The sequence below is a fragment of the Glycine max genome, chromosome 10 (assembly GCF_000004515.6).
Source record: "Glycine max cultivar Williams 82 chromosome 10, Glycine_max_v4.0, whole genome shotgun sequence".
Classification (NCBI taxonomy): domain Eukaryota; kingdom Viridiplantae; phylum Streptophyta; class Magnoliopsida; order Fabales; family Fabaceae; genus Glycine; species Glycine max.
The window spans coordinates 29,536,649-29,550,002 of record NC_038246.2 but is presented as its reverse complement, the minus strand read 5'-3'; positions in this window follow the sequence as shown (position 1 = coordinate 29,550,002).

The window sequence follows — 13,354 nt, the reverse complement described above, 5'->3', positions numbered from 1 at the left end:
GGAAATCAGTATACTCGTCGTCCTTGAGCTGGACGCGTCGCTCCCGGAGAAACGACCATCCCTTAATGGCTTCGAAGCGCTGCTGGTGTACAACGCTCCTAAAGCGGTGACTGTCGTACTCCGGGGCGGAACTAGTTCCTTCGGCCGCCTTGTCCTTCCTGGACCTCTTTGAGGCAAGCTTCCTCGGGGCCATTCCTGCGAAGGCAAACATTTGGAAAATTAGTTTTACCAGTGTGACGTTACTCTTAAAGCAAAAATGGCATATAACCTCCTCCCATAAATACAAACATCAATGTAATTTTAGAGCAAGCTTATGCGCATATTTCCTTACAAATGTTCTCTTGCACAAGACATTCTATTAACCGAAAAAATGCACCTATATACAATCAAGGCAGCTTCGTTACCTAGATTATTTACACGTACCTCCAAGGTGTATTTGTTACTTACATCACACACATCTCCTTGGCTAAACTCACATACATGCATACTCAAGCATTTTGGGGCACCAAAAATTGCACATGTGCACATCTTGGCATTTCTAATACCTACATACGCAAACTTCATGATGAATCTTGATTATCTACACAATAAGGTGCTACATTTCATGCTCTTTTTTTTTTTTTTTTTTTTTTTTAAGTTTTTGCTACCTAAAGCCGCACGCAAATTCAAGCCTATTTTCCTTTGCTGACTAAAATTGCATTCAAATTTAAAAGGTATATTTTTTGTAATATGTTTTCTTCACATAACATGCAACATATTTATATATATTTTTTGTGAGACATTTTTGACTACCAAAAATTATATATACATACATTCAAGTATTTTGCTATTCATACCCGAAGTGCAAATTGCCAAAGGTATCTTGCTACCTATTCTAAACCTACACATTCATGACGAGCACAATTCCTAAACAACTAGGCGTAGGGAAAATAGTATAGTGTGGCCCATAGCTGATTGCTGGCCCAAAAGGGTAACCTTACCCAATATGCACCTCCTTTTGTATTCTTTTTGCATAAAATTTTAGTTTCTAGGCCTAGGATATATGTGGGGCAATTACTCTAGCCTTTTTCGGGAATGAATACATGTTCCAAAAATAGAAACTATGTACAAACCAAAAGGCCCCATGGGTTGTTTCCTTACAAAAGTCACGCGCTAATGCCATTGAGGCATTTCACCGAACACTTGGTGGGCGCGCGTTTAGGCGTCAATAGCAAGGGAACGGGGACAATGTGGCATGTCCCATTGCTTCAAAATGCATTATAGGCCTAGGGCCATCCCATACAAACCCCAAATTCAACCCAATCAAGCAAGAAAACAAACCAAAATTGCCCCACATATTTGAGCACATTCCCACATTTTAGATCACCAAAAGGAAATCAAAACACCAATGAAAAGCTAGAAAGCTTAGGGACAGAATACTTACTTGTCGGTGATGAACAAAAGCGCGAAACGGAATCAAAAAATGCGAAAAATGATGACCCAAGGGCTGCAAACTCGTAAATCCCGTGGGTATGGCTTTTGAAAGGGGGGAAAAGAAGTTTTTGAATGCAAAAACGTCCCCCCCTTTCGTCACTTTTATTTTTGGTGCAGAGGTGGCTCGCCCAGGCGAGCCCAGCTCGCCCAGGCGAGCCCAGCTCGCCCAGGCGAGCTAACCTGCACTTTTTTTTTTTTTTTTTTTTTTTTTTTGAGGGGAACATTAACCATGTCCCCTCCCCTCTCATGGATTAGCATCTTGCCTAACTTGAACTTACTTAGGTTAGAATTAGGCGTTGATTACTTATTTTATTATTACTCTTTTCCCCCTTTTTTTTTTTTTTTTTTTTTAAAAGAAAGCTGCAAAATACAAAGGATACGGGGCTGCCTTGCAGCGACATTCCCTGCTTGTTTCGCACGGAGAAAGGTGACGATTGGTCGGTCGTGACCCCATCCCCGCTCGCGTTCATCCTTAAGTATCTGCAAGTAATAAACAACCAGGTATGGCCAATCTTGGCCGCATCATTACCCTACCTTGATTGGTTTCTGCCGTTCATGTTTTGTCTTCACTCCAGAAGGTAGCCCAAGGTGATCCTGCCCCTGTTTTACCACAACAATATACATGCGTATGCATGAATGTTTTCAAACGCAGAAAATTTAGGGAAAGTTGGTTCAGGTCCAATTCTAATTAAGCGCTTGGGGGATCCCATGAACTGAGCGGGAGGGCTCAGGCGATCACAAATTAACGCAAGGTGTGAAACTAACGTGAGGACTAAAAGCCTCAAATCCGTGTTCATTTCTTTGAAAGATCGTAACAAGAGATACAACGGACCGGAAATCCCTGGGGGGAAATCTAGAAAACGCATAAAGATAGAGAACATGCAGCGACATCCTTAATTGCCCCAGCTTCTAAGCATAATATTGTTTGACGACATCAGAGTTCACGGGTGAAGGTAGCTCTTCGCCATCCATGTTGGTAAGCACCAGGGCTCCTCCGGAAAAAGCCCTCTTCACAACAAAAGGCCCTTCGTAATTCGGGGCCCATTTCCCTCGATGGTCCTTAACAGCATGGGACATTTTCTTTAGCACAAGGTCTCCCTCATGGAACTTGCGCAAGCGTACTTTCTTGTCGAACGCGCTCTTCATTCTTTGCTGGTACAAACGCCCATGACTCATGGCCGTTAAGCGCTTACCCTCAATGAGGTTGAGCTGATCGTAGCGTGTTTGAGCCCACTCTGATTCCTTTAATCCGGATTCTGCCAAGATCCTTAATGACGGGACTTCTACCTCAAATGGTAACACCGCCTCCATCCCATATACCAATGAGAACGGCGTTGCCCCAGTTGACGTTCGCACTGAAGTCCGGTAACCGTGTAACGCGAATGGGAGCATCTCGTGCCAATCCTTGTATGACACGGTCATCTTTTGGATAATCTTTTTGATATTCTTATTGGCCGCTTCCACGGCTCCATTCATCTTTGGTCGGTAGGGCGTGGAATTGTGATGCTGGATTTTAAACTCCTCGCACATTTCTGCCATCATCTTATTATTCAGGTTGGTGCCGTTGTCCGTGATAATCTTCCTTGGCAAACCATATCGGCAGATGATCTCTTTCTTAATGAACCTGACCACCACATTCCTCGTGACATTGGTATATGAAGCCGCCTCGACCCACTTGGTGAAATAATCTATCGCTACGAGGATGAAGCGATGACCATTCGAGGCCTTGGGCTCAATGGCCCCGATGACATCTATTCCCCACATGGAGAAAGGCCAAGGGGCGGACATGACATTCAGAGGATGTGGTGGGGCATTGACATTATCTGCGAACGCTTGACATTTGTGGCACTTCCTCACATGGACACAACAATCACTTTCCATGGTAAGCCAGTAATAACCTGCTCTTAAGATCTTCCTGGCCATAGCATGCCCGTTGGCGTGCGTTCCAAACGAGCCCTCATGGACTTCCTCGATCATGTGATTTGCCTCCTTGGCATCCACACATCGCAGGAGTGTCATGTCGTGATTCCTCTTATACAGTGTGCCTCCGCTCATGAAGAAACTGGCTGCCAACCTCCTCAATGTCCTTTTATCGTTGTCGGCAATCTCTGGCGGGTATTCTTTGCTTTCGACATATCGCTTGATGTCGTAATACCAGGGCTTTCCGTCCCGTTCCTCTTCCACTTGGCAACAATGTGCGGGTTTGCCACGACACTGAAATTCAATGTAGGGTAGGTCCCCGTGCGGTGTTAGCTGGAACATAGATGCCAACGTAGCAAGTGCATCCGCCATTTGATTTTCCTCGCGGGGAACATGATGGAAGGAGATCTCATCGAAGGTCTTAGCCAATTCCTTGATATAGGCTTTGTAGGGTATCAGCTTGGGATCTCTAGTTTCCCATTCCCCTCTCAGCTGATGGATTACCAATGCCGAGTCGCCGTACACCTTGAGTAGTTTGACATCGGAGTCAATTGCTGCCTGGACGGCTAGGGCACATGCTTCATATTCGGCCATGTTGTTGGTGCAGTCGAATCCTAGCCTGGCTGTGAAAGGTACACATTGATTGTCCGGGGAGACCAACACTGCCCCAACGCCATGACCTAGAATGTTTGACGCTCCGTCAAACCATACAGTCCATTTGTCCCGATCTTCGTCCAATTTTTCCTCGAACAAGGCCATGATGTCCTCATCCGGGAATTCAGGATGCATGGGCTGGTAGTCGTTAAGAGGCTGTTGAGCCAAATAATCTGCCAAAGCGCTTCCTTTTATCGCCTTTTGGGTGACGTAGACTATATCAAACTCAGATAGCAGGACTTGCCACCGGGCGATTCGTCCCGTGAGAGCTGGCTTTTCAAAGATGTACTTAATCGGGTCCATTTTGGATATCAACCAGGTAGTATGGCTCAGCATGTACTGCCTTAGGCGATGGGATGCCCATACTAAAGCACAACACGTTCTTTCGAGCAAGGAGTAATTCATCTCACAGGTCGTGAACTTCTTACTTAGGTAGTAAACAGCGCGCTCTTTTTTCCCGGATTCGTCATGTTGCCCCAACATACACCCCATTGACTCGTCCAAGATTGTCATGTACAAAATGAGAGGCCTTCCAGGTACTGGTGGCATAAGCACGGGAGGATTCATTAGGCACTTTTTGATCCTTCCAAAAGCCTCTTGGCAATCCTCATTCCACCGATCAGTTTGGTTTTTGCGCAAGAGTTTAAACAACGGCTCACAAATGGCTGTGAGCTGCGATATGAATCTGGCAATATAATTCAAGCGCCCCAGGAAACCTCGGACTTGCCTCTCTGTACGGGGTTCTGGCATCTCAAGGATAGCCTTCACTTTCTCGGGGTCTACCTCTATCCCTTTCTGGCTTACAACGAAACCAAGCAATTTCCCTGATTTGACCCCAAAGGTACACTTAGCGGGGTTCAACCTTAATTGATATCTCTTAAGCCTTTCGAACAACTTCCGCAGGTTGACAAGGTGTTCTTCCTCAGATTTAGATTTAGCAATTATGTCGTCCACGTAGACCTCGATTTCTTGATGCATCATATCATGGAACAAAGCTACCATGGCCCGTTGATAAGTTGCCCCGGCATTCTTGAGTCCAAAGGACATCACCTTGTAACAGAACGTTCCCCACAGGGTGACGAAAGTAGTCTTTTCCATATCCTCGGGCGCCATCTTTATCTGATTGTAACCAGAGAAACCGTCCATGAAGGAAAATAAAGCGAAATTGGCCGTGTTATCTACGAGGATATCGATGTGTGGTAACGGAAAATTGTCCTTGGGACTGGCCCGATTCAAGTCCCGGTAATCTACACACATTCGTACTTTCCCACCCTTTTTAGGAACTGGTACGATGTTGGCAACCCATTCTGGATACCGAGCGACGGCCAGAAATCCAGCGTCAAACTGCTTCTTCACTTCTTCTTTTATCTTCAAGGACGTTTCGGGCTTCATCCTCCTCAATTTCTGTTTTACTGGGGAACACCCGGGATTTAGAGGCAATCGGTGCTGCACAATGTCAGAACTCAAACCGGGCATATCTTGGTATGACCAAGCAAAGATGTCTTGGTAGTCTTTTAGCAGGGTTATTAATTCTTCACGGATAGGTGCGGTAATGCCTGTACCTATCTTTACTTCCCTCTTTCCACTGCCAATTCCTAAGTCTACTAGCTCTGTTTCTTCTTGATGAGGCCCCATTTCTTGGTCCTCATGGGCGACCATTCTTTCTAGTTCTGGGGGAAGTCCCACATCCTCATTTCCTTCATCTTCCGTTTGATTCATTTCTTGCTCGAAGTCGATAGACGGGTCCCAGGTATTAGTACCTTCGGGGGACTCGTCATCGAATCTACCGTTTCAGAAAAAGAAGTAAACATGCAAATGAATGAGAATGGGTAGAGACCAGGAACAGATGAAGAAAGATCCTTGTATTATAAATTCAAAAACAAAAGACACAAAGCCTTAACAAAATGAAAACTCTAAAGCCTAGGCCCAACTATAGAGCTTTTAAAACCGTAAAGGTTTACATTATGCTTGTTGCGTAAATGCCGGGGCGTTCCTCCACTCGCCAATTTCCCAGCTGGAAATCAGGAGGGCATGGTCGGACCAAATCCGAAGTACTTGGAACATCATCTTCACATATCGCGAACACTTGACCTTCGTCTCCCAGACCCGCACTTATAAAGCTTCTACTTATGTGGCAGGGCGGGCTTCCTTCACTTTCTTGCCTCCAACGCGAGCTCTGACCACTGTTCTTCCTTTCCGCGATGCTTCTTTTCATGTCCGCCTGAGTGGGTTTATAGCCTAAACCATACTTCCCACGATTTCCTTGGGTTTTTATCAGGCTAGTTATGCCGCCATTGTCTTTGCCTAAACCCATCCCGGGTTCATAACCGTTCCCCAACATAACTCGGGCCATCATTACCGCCGCATCGGACAGACAAGGTTGCCCAAAGAGGGAGTCCACGGAGGAAATGCTGACCACCTCAAAAGACTGGAAAGCGGTTTCTAACGATTCTTCTGCGGCTTCCACATAAGGCATGGAGGATGGGCAGCTTACCAAGATATCTTCCTCGCCTGACACGATGACCAAGTGCCCCTCCACTACGAATTTCAGCTTTTGGTGGAGTGTAGAAGGCACAACTCCCACTGAGTGGATCCAAGGGCGCCCCAACAGGCAGCTGTAGGGGGGGTTAATATCCATTATTTGGAAGGTGACTTGACAGGTGTGAGGGCCTATTTGTACTGGGAGATCGATCTCTCCCCTAACCTCTCGGCGAGTGCCGTCGAAGGCCCGAACCACCATTGAACTTGGTTTTAAATGGGAAGCATTGAATGGTAACTTGTCCAAAGTGCTCTTAGGCATCACGTTTAAACTGGAACCATTATCGATGAGTACCTTGGCCACGATATGGTCCATACACTTGACTGATACGTGTAAAGCCTTATTATGCCCTCTCCCCTCGGCGGGGATTTCTTCTTCGGCGAAGGCAAGATAGTTGTTGGCAGTGATATTGTTGACCAGCCCTCCGAAACCTTCTACCGAAATATCTTGGGCCACGTGAGCCTCGTTCAGCACTTTTACTAGCAGAGCCCGATGAGGCTCGGAGCTCATAAGTAACTCTAGCAGCGAGACCCTAGCCGGGGTTTTGTTGAGCTGTTCGATAACCTTGAATTCGCTCTGCTGAATTATCCGAAGGAACTCGCTGGCTTCCTCTAGCGACACCTCCTTTCTACCATCCCTTTTCTCTGGGGGCCCCTTTGCTGGCATATCTTTATTCGAAGCGTGGGGTGCTTCGCCATCTTGTTCCTCCACCACTTTTCCTTTTCCTTTGACGTCGGCGGGTTGGACTGGTAGGTCCGGAGGTGCGAACACACGACCACTACGGGTCACACCGCTCAGCCCCGTGATATTTGTTACTTTAGCTGATAGCGAGCTGACGTCAGTGACTTCTTCTTCCTTCTTCCCCGGAGGTGTATATCTCCACGGGACCGCGTGACTATTCTGGTACGGGAAAGGAACAGGTTTGGTCATTAAGGGGTACCCGGGCTTTTGCGAGGCTGCACTTTTAGTGAAGTATATCACCAAGGGTTTGGGCTTCGCAACACCGCTCCCCTCCGTAGATTGCATGCATATGTGCTGCTCTTCTTTTCCTTCAATGCCGACTTCTAGTCGACCTTGGTCTATCATCCGCTGTAACAATTCCTCTACTTCCAAACACGTCTCCATGTCATGCATCTCGCCGGAATGTAGCAGACAGGAATCCTCCTTACACCCACTATGGGGAATTACACCTCCCTTTTGTAGGGCCTCAAAGATAAGCCTCCTAGGGGTTGCCACATCTCTTAAAGGTTTGGACCTGTGGGGCCTATCGGATTCAACTGCATTAACTGCTCCCCCTCCATGATTGGCGAGCGGGTTGGTCCTCACATTGGGCCGATCCTCTTGGAAAGTCAGCCATCCGGCATCCATTAGATGTTGGACCTTGTATTTAAGGGCCAAGCATTTTTCGACGGAATGCCCCGGGGCACCCCCATGGTACTTGCAAGTTGCATTAGGGTCATACCACTTCGGGAAAGGGGGTTCGAGGACCCTTCCGGGAGTTACCACGGCCAAATGATTGGCGATGAGGGATGGCAGAAGATCTTCGTACGTCATTGGGAGCGGGGTGAATTCCGGCAACGGCCTCGGAGGGAAGTTCCTTGTCGTGTTGGAATTACCGGCCGGTCGAGTCGCGTTCGGAGTTGGAACTTGGGGAGCTTCCCTCTGGGTGGGTGCCTTAGGCTGCACGGGTGTTGAGCTAGAGGCGTTCCCAGCATGAGCCGAGAAGCTTGGGTGATGTTGCGCGTACTGATGGGTACCATGAGGTGTTTGCTGGGGTTTGACCCATGCGGGTGTTGAAGAGACGGCATGGGCATCTCCTTCCTTCCTTTTTGCCCCTGTTGCCCCGATTCTTTTGGCGTTCACGTTTGTGGAGGAAACGTGATCAAACTTTCCTCTCTTCAATCCAACCTCGATTCTTTCCCCGGCAAACACCAGATCCGCAAAGCTGGACGGCATGTAACCCACTAGCTTCTCGTAGTAGAACACTGGCAGAGTGTCTACCATCATGGTGATCATCTCTCTCTCAACCATGGGAGGAGCTACTTGTGCCGCCAAATCCCTCCATCGCTGCGCATATTCTTTAAAGGTTTCACCCTCTTTCTTAAACATATTCTGCAGTTGAGTACGGTCAGGAGCCATATCAGAATTGTACTGGTACTGCCTTAGGAAGGCGGTGATCAGATCCTTCCATGTACGGATACGGGAAGCTTCCAAATTAGTGTACCACACTACCGCAGCTCCGGCCAAGCTATCCTGAAAGAAGTGTATCAACAACTTTTCATCTTTAGAATGAGCGCCCATCTTACGGCAGTACATTTTGAGATGGTTTTTGGGACAAGTCGTCCCTTTATACTTGTCGAAGTCCGGCACTTTGAACTTCGGGGGAATAACAACATCGGGTACTAAGCAAAGATCCGTCATGTCTGCAAACGGATAGTCCCCAAATCCTTCCACAGCCCTCAATCTTTCCTCGAGGAGATCGAGCTTCCTCCTTTCTTCAGTTGCCGGGGGCGGCCCTTCCATAGACAAAACTATTGGCGAGGCTGCGATGTTGGGTTGGGGCAACGTGCCTGGTGCCGGCCCTTCGGGGATCGGGGGATAAAACTCGACATCCCTCCGAACATAATCTTGAGGGTCTTTATGGACTTCGTCGGGCTGCTGAGGAGGCTCTTTTTCATGGACGGGAGAAGCAATGTGGCCCGCATCTTCTTGCAAGATGGGTGGTGAATAGTTGGGCGGCAATCCATAAGGGTAAGCCGCTCGGTTGTATCCTAGGTGAGGGCTGCCATCGTGCCCCAGTGTGTCCCTTCCCCGTCCTACTATGTTTGAGGGAGGATGGTGCGTAGCTGCCAAGAGAGTCGGGTCTGCTTCGGCAGCCGAACTGACAGCGGCGGCAGTGGCCGCGTTCTTCTCCATGAGCTGTTTCATACCTAACATGGCCTCCATCATGGAGGCCATTTGTTCTTTCAGAGCCGACATGTCGGCTTTCATCTATTCCTGCGTCTCCTCTTGATCACCCATCGTTCTAGATTTGGATCTGGTGCGATAGGGATCCCTTGCGGCGCGTTTAGTTATGGTGTTTTTCCCTAAAAAACCAAACGTGAGGAGTGGGTAAAGAAAGAAAATGCATGCTAGAGATGAGATGTAGGAGTGATTTGATTTGCACAAGTTTTTTTTTTTGGAGTAGGAACATGGGACCAACTCATTTTAAAAAAGGAAGTCATATCTAGTCAAGGTCTAAGAGACCATACAAGTTTCCTAACGATTTCTAATTATGTGGGCCATTAAGTCTATCATATGCTGACAATAGCCGAGAAGCCCACGAATCTCTTCGGGGGTGGAGTAGGTGTCTGCCATCGCCTTGGCCTTGGCTAACAATCGGGGAAGTTCTTGACTCCCGTTCAAGGTAAGAGCAAACCGATCCATCCACATGGTTGCCTCTTGGTGTAAAGAGTCGATCACCCTTCCTCTAGCCTCTTTTTCCGCATATACTTGAGCATACTCATCCGCGATTCTATGCTCGTGGGCCGTGGCTAGACCTAACTCTTCTTCGTACTTGGCGATGATAGCTAACATGTTGGTCTCTGTCTCGCATAAACGCTGAGACAAGCTTCTTTTGGACCTTGAACAAGCCATCAACTCCTCTTTCAGAACCATGCTATGTGCTCGCGACTGGTCCCTTTCTTCCCTTCGCAACTTGAGTTCACTATTGCTACCCCATAGAGCTCCGCGAAATTTGTTCCGGCCATACTCTTCCTTGCGAGCCCTCTTGGTCTCTCGTTCAAGGGCTCTTGCGGTAATTGCATTCTCTTCCCGTAACCCGGCACACTCCTTCCGAACGTGTGTAGCAGCCAACTTGAACTTCTCCTTGGCGAGTTTTGCCTTTCCTAACTCGCTTTTGAGAGCTTGGACTTCCTCGTCCTCTTCCGGTGCTTCAAAATTCTCTTCGCTGACGACTTTTAACTTGGCGAGCCAATCTAAACCTCGTATGCGAACTTTCAGCCATTCGTGGTACCCACCAATGATGCCATTACGAATGCCTCTAAGCTCTTGATCTTTCCTTAACGGGGTTTCCCATGCCTTATGGATTCTTTGTATAGTCTTGGAATTTTGTGCGCCGAGATCCCTCACAAGGAAAGGAGACATGCTTTCTTCCGTCGGTGCTCCCCTCATGGGGTACCCTAGTTGTCTTATAGCGAGCGTGGGATTGTAATTAATACAACCCCTCGTTCCTACCAGCGGAATGTTTGGGTATCTTCCACATGAGAAAAGGACTCCTTCTTTTCCTTCCTTCCATTGGGGGAACCAACTGATTGTTCTACCTCCTATCCCGGCCAAGAGCTGGTCCCAATCCATTCTCCTCTTTTCAGTGCACGAGCGATGACTCAGGAGCGGACATGGATGTCTTGTGTCTTGTTGGAACAAGTGTGAAACCAACCAAACACAGAGGGCGGGTAAGCAACAGATGATCCGTGCGCTACTCTTTTCGCACCTTCGGTCAAATGTGTCAAATAGATCTGCCAAGACAGCTACCACCGGACTTTCCTTGCTATGGTGGTAGGCAAGGAAAGCGTCGATTGCTGCTAGGTCTATCAAACCATCCACGTTTGGAAAGAGGACGACCCCAAAAATTAGCAAAGCTAACACATCCATAAACGGGACCCAGTCTCCTTGATTGGCCATACCCCTCGCCTTGTCTTCTAGGTACTTCTGTGGCAGGCCCGCTATGCCGTTCCGAGTCTGTTTTATGCGGTCCAAACCTCTGGCTGAATCCTTGACCACAGTTGCAATTCTGCTCAAAGAGGGGAGACACCCGGAGGAAAGATATGGTTTCCTTCCCCCGAGAGAACATCCTAGAATTTCCTCAAATTCTTCAATGGTTGGTACTAATTGGAAGTCCCCGAATGTGAAGCACCTCAAGGGCTGGTCGTAGTATTGGGTAAGTGATGCAATGGCTTCTATGGACACCTCTGCTATGGTCAACTCTAAGATCTTTCCGTAAGTCTTGCAGAAGGCTTGCATTTGGAGGGGTTCCATCAACCGCCCTAATTCCTTGATGCTGGTGGTATCTGGGCTTTTGACCTTGACTTGGTAGAACCTCTTGCCGGTTTGATTTGTTCCCATGCTTACTAAAGTGAGATAAAAGCTGGTGCAAATCAAAACTCCGATATCTCATGGGTGGAATGGATGAATGCATGATGGAATGCATATGACACAGATGCCATCTAGGAATGCGGGGGTCCGGGGAATTTGTCCCCTTCTTAGATACGACGTCTAGGGGTAGCAAAATGCCCCAACGCACGTTTTTAAGAAGGCGACTCGGACCCTCCGTTGGTTTGTTTACAGTAGGGATCAAGACAGAACCCATATGCAATGCCTATGCAAAAGATACAATGCGGGAATGTACACAGTATGACAATATTTACTGAACATAAGCAAAAGAGTATATGATACTCATGCATGGCAGTGTGAAAAATGGCACGCAGCGTGTTTGCTTCGTGCCCCTATTTAAGGGACCTATAAGGGAGAGAACTAACTAGGCTTTTAGCAATAACCCCCAAGGTAGTTATATCTCTCTTGATGGTTTCTAGAGGTATCATCCCCTTTGAAGAACATATTGTAGCAGTAGGGACTACTAGCAACAATAGGTTTTTTCAAAGAGAAAAGCTCTAGATGAGGGTTCACTGTAATCAAGCAAGTCGGAGACCTAGCATGATCACAGATTCACCTCCACTCCTTATGCTCCCATGAACCCGGGTATAGGGCCCTTTTTCACTCACAGTGTGTGCAAATAGTGTTGGTGTTTGTGTGTATCAAATGAATAAATATTTACTTCATGCATACATTTAAAACGCACTAAAAGCAACAAAGAGTTTATATACACAAGAACATAATGAAAGGAAGCCAACAAAGGGGTAAGTCACGGTAAAACATTGCACAAAATTAAATGGCCTAACTCTCTAAAAACAGTCCCCAGTGGAGTCGCCAACTGTCGCAACCTACCCTTCGGCGGGAGGGCGACGCGTGACTCGCGGGATGCGTGTTCCACGAAAGGAATACGCGCGGAGTCGCCACCAACGTTTATTTGAGGAAAACGTCGGAAAAACCGGAAAAGACGCGATCTACGAACTTTTAAGTGAAAGGTTCGGGAGTTGTATTTACGCACGGGGAAGGTATTAGCACCCCACACGTCCGTCCCAAGGGACGGCAGCCTTTAATCGAATGTGCAAACATGACTTTGATTTTTATGTTCCCTTTTATGTGCTTATATCCTTTATACCCTTTTTATATTTTTTCTTTTTTGTGGTCGACAAGGGTGTTTCCCTTTGCTCCTACGTATTCCTCAATTTGTGATGAGGAAATCAGACCTACGTAGTTCTTTCGGAACAAAGTGTTTGGTTAAGTTGTTTTTGTCTTTTTTGCAAAATATGTTTTTATTTGAACAAAAGGTCATTGAAGGTGTTGAACCATTAAACGGTCTTTTGATTTTGAAAGGGGAGAAACGTTAAGGCGTTGGACCATTAACGATCTCTTGTTTTTGAAAGGAGAGAAACGTTAAGGCATTTGGACCATTAACGATCTCTTGGGGTGGTCGACAAAAGCGGGGCTTTTGCTCCTACGTATCCTCAATGAGGAACTCAGACCTACGTAGTTCTTTCTTATCAAGTGATTCTTTTTTATTTTAAGAGGTGATCATTTTAAGGCGTTGGACCTTAAAAATGATCCATTTTACTTAGTGAGAAATTGAAATGACAAACTTCAAAAGCC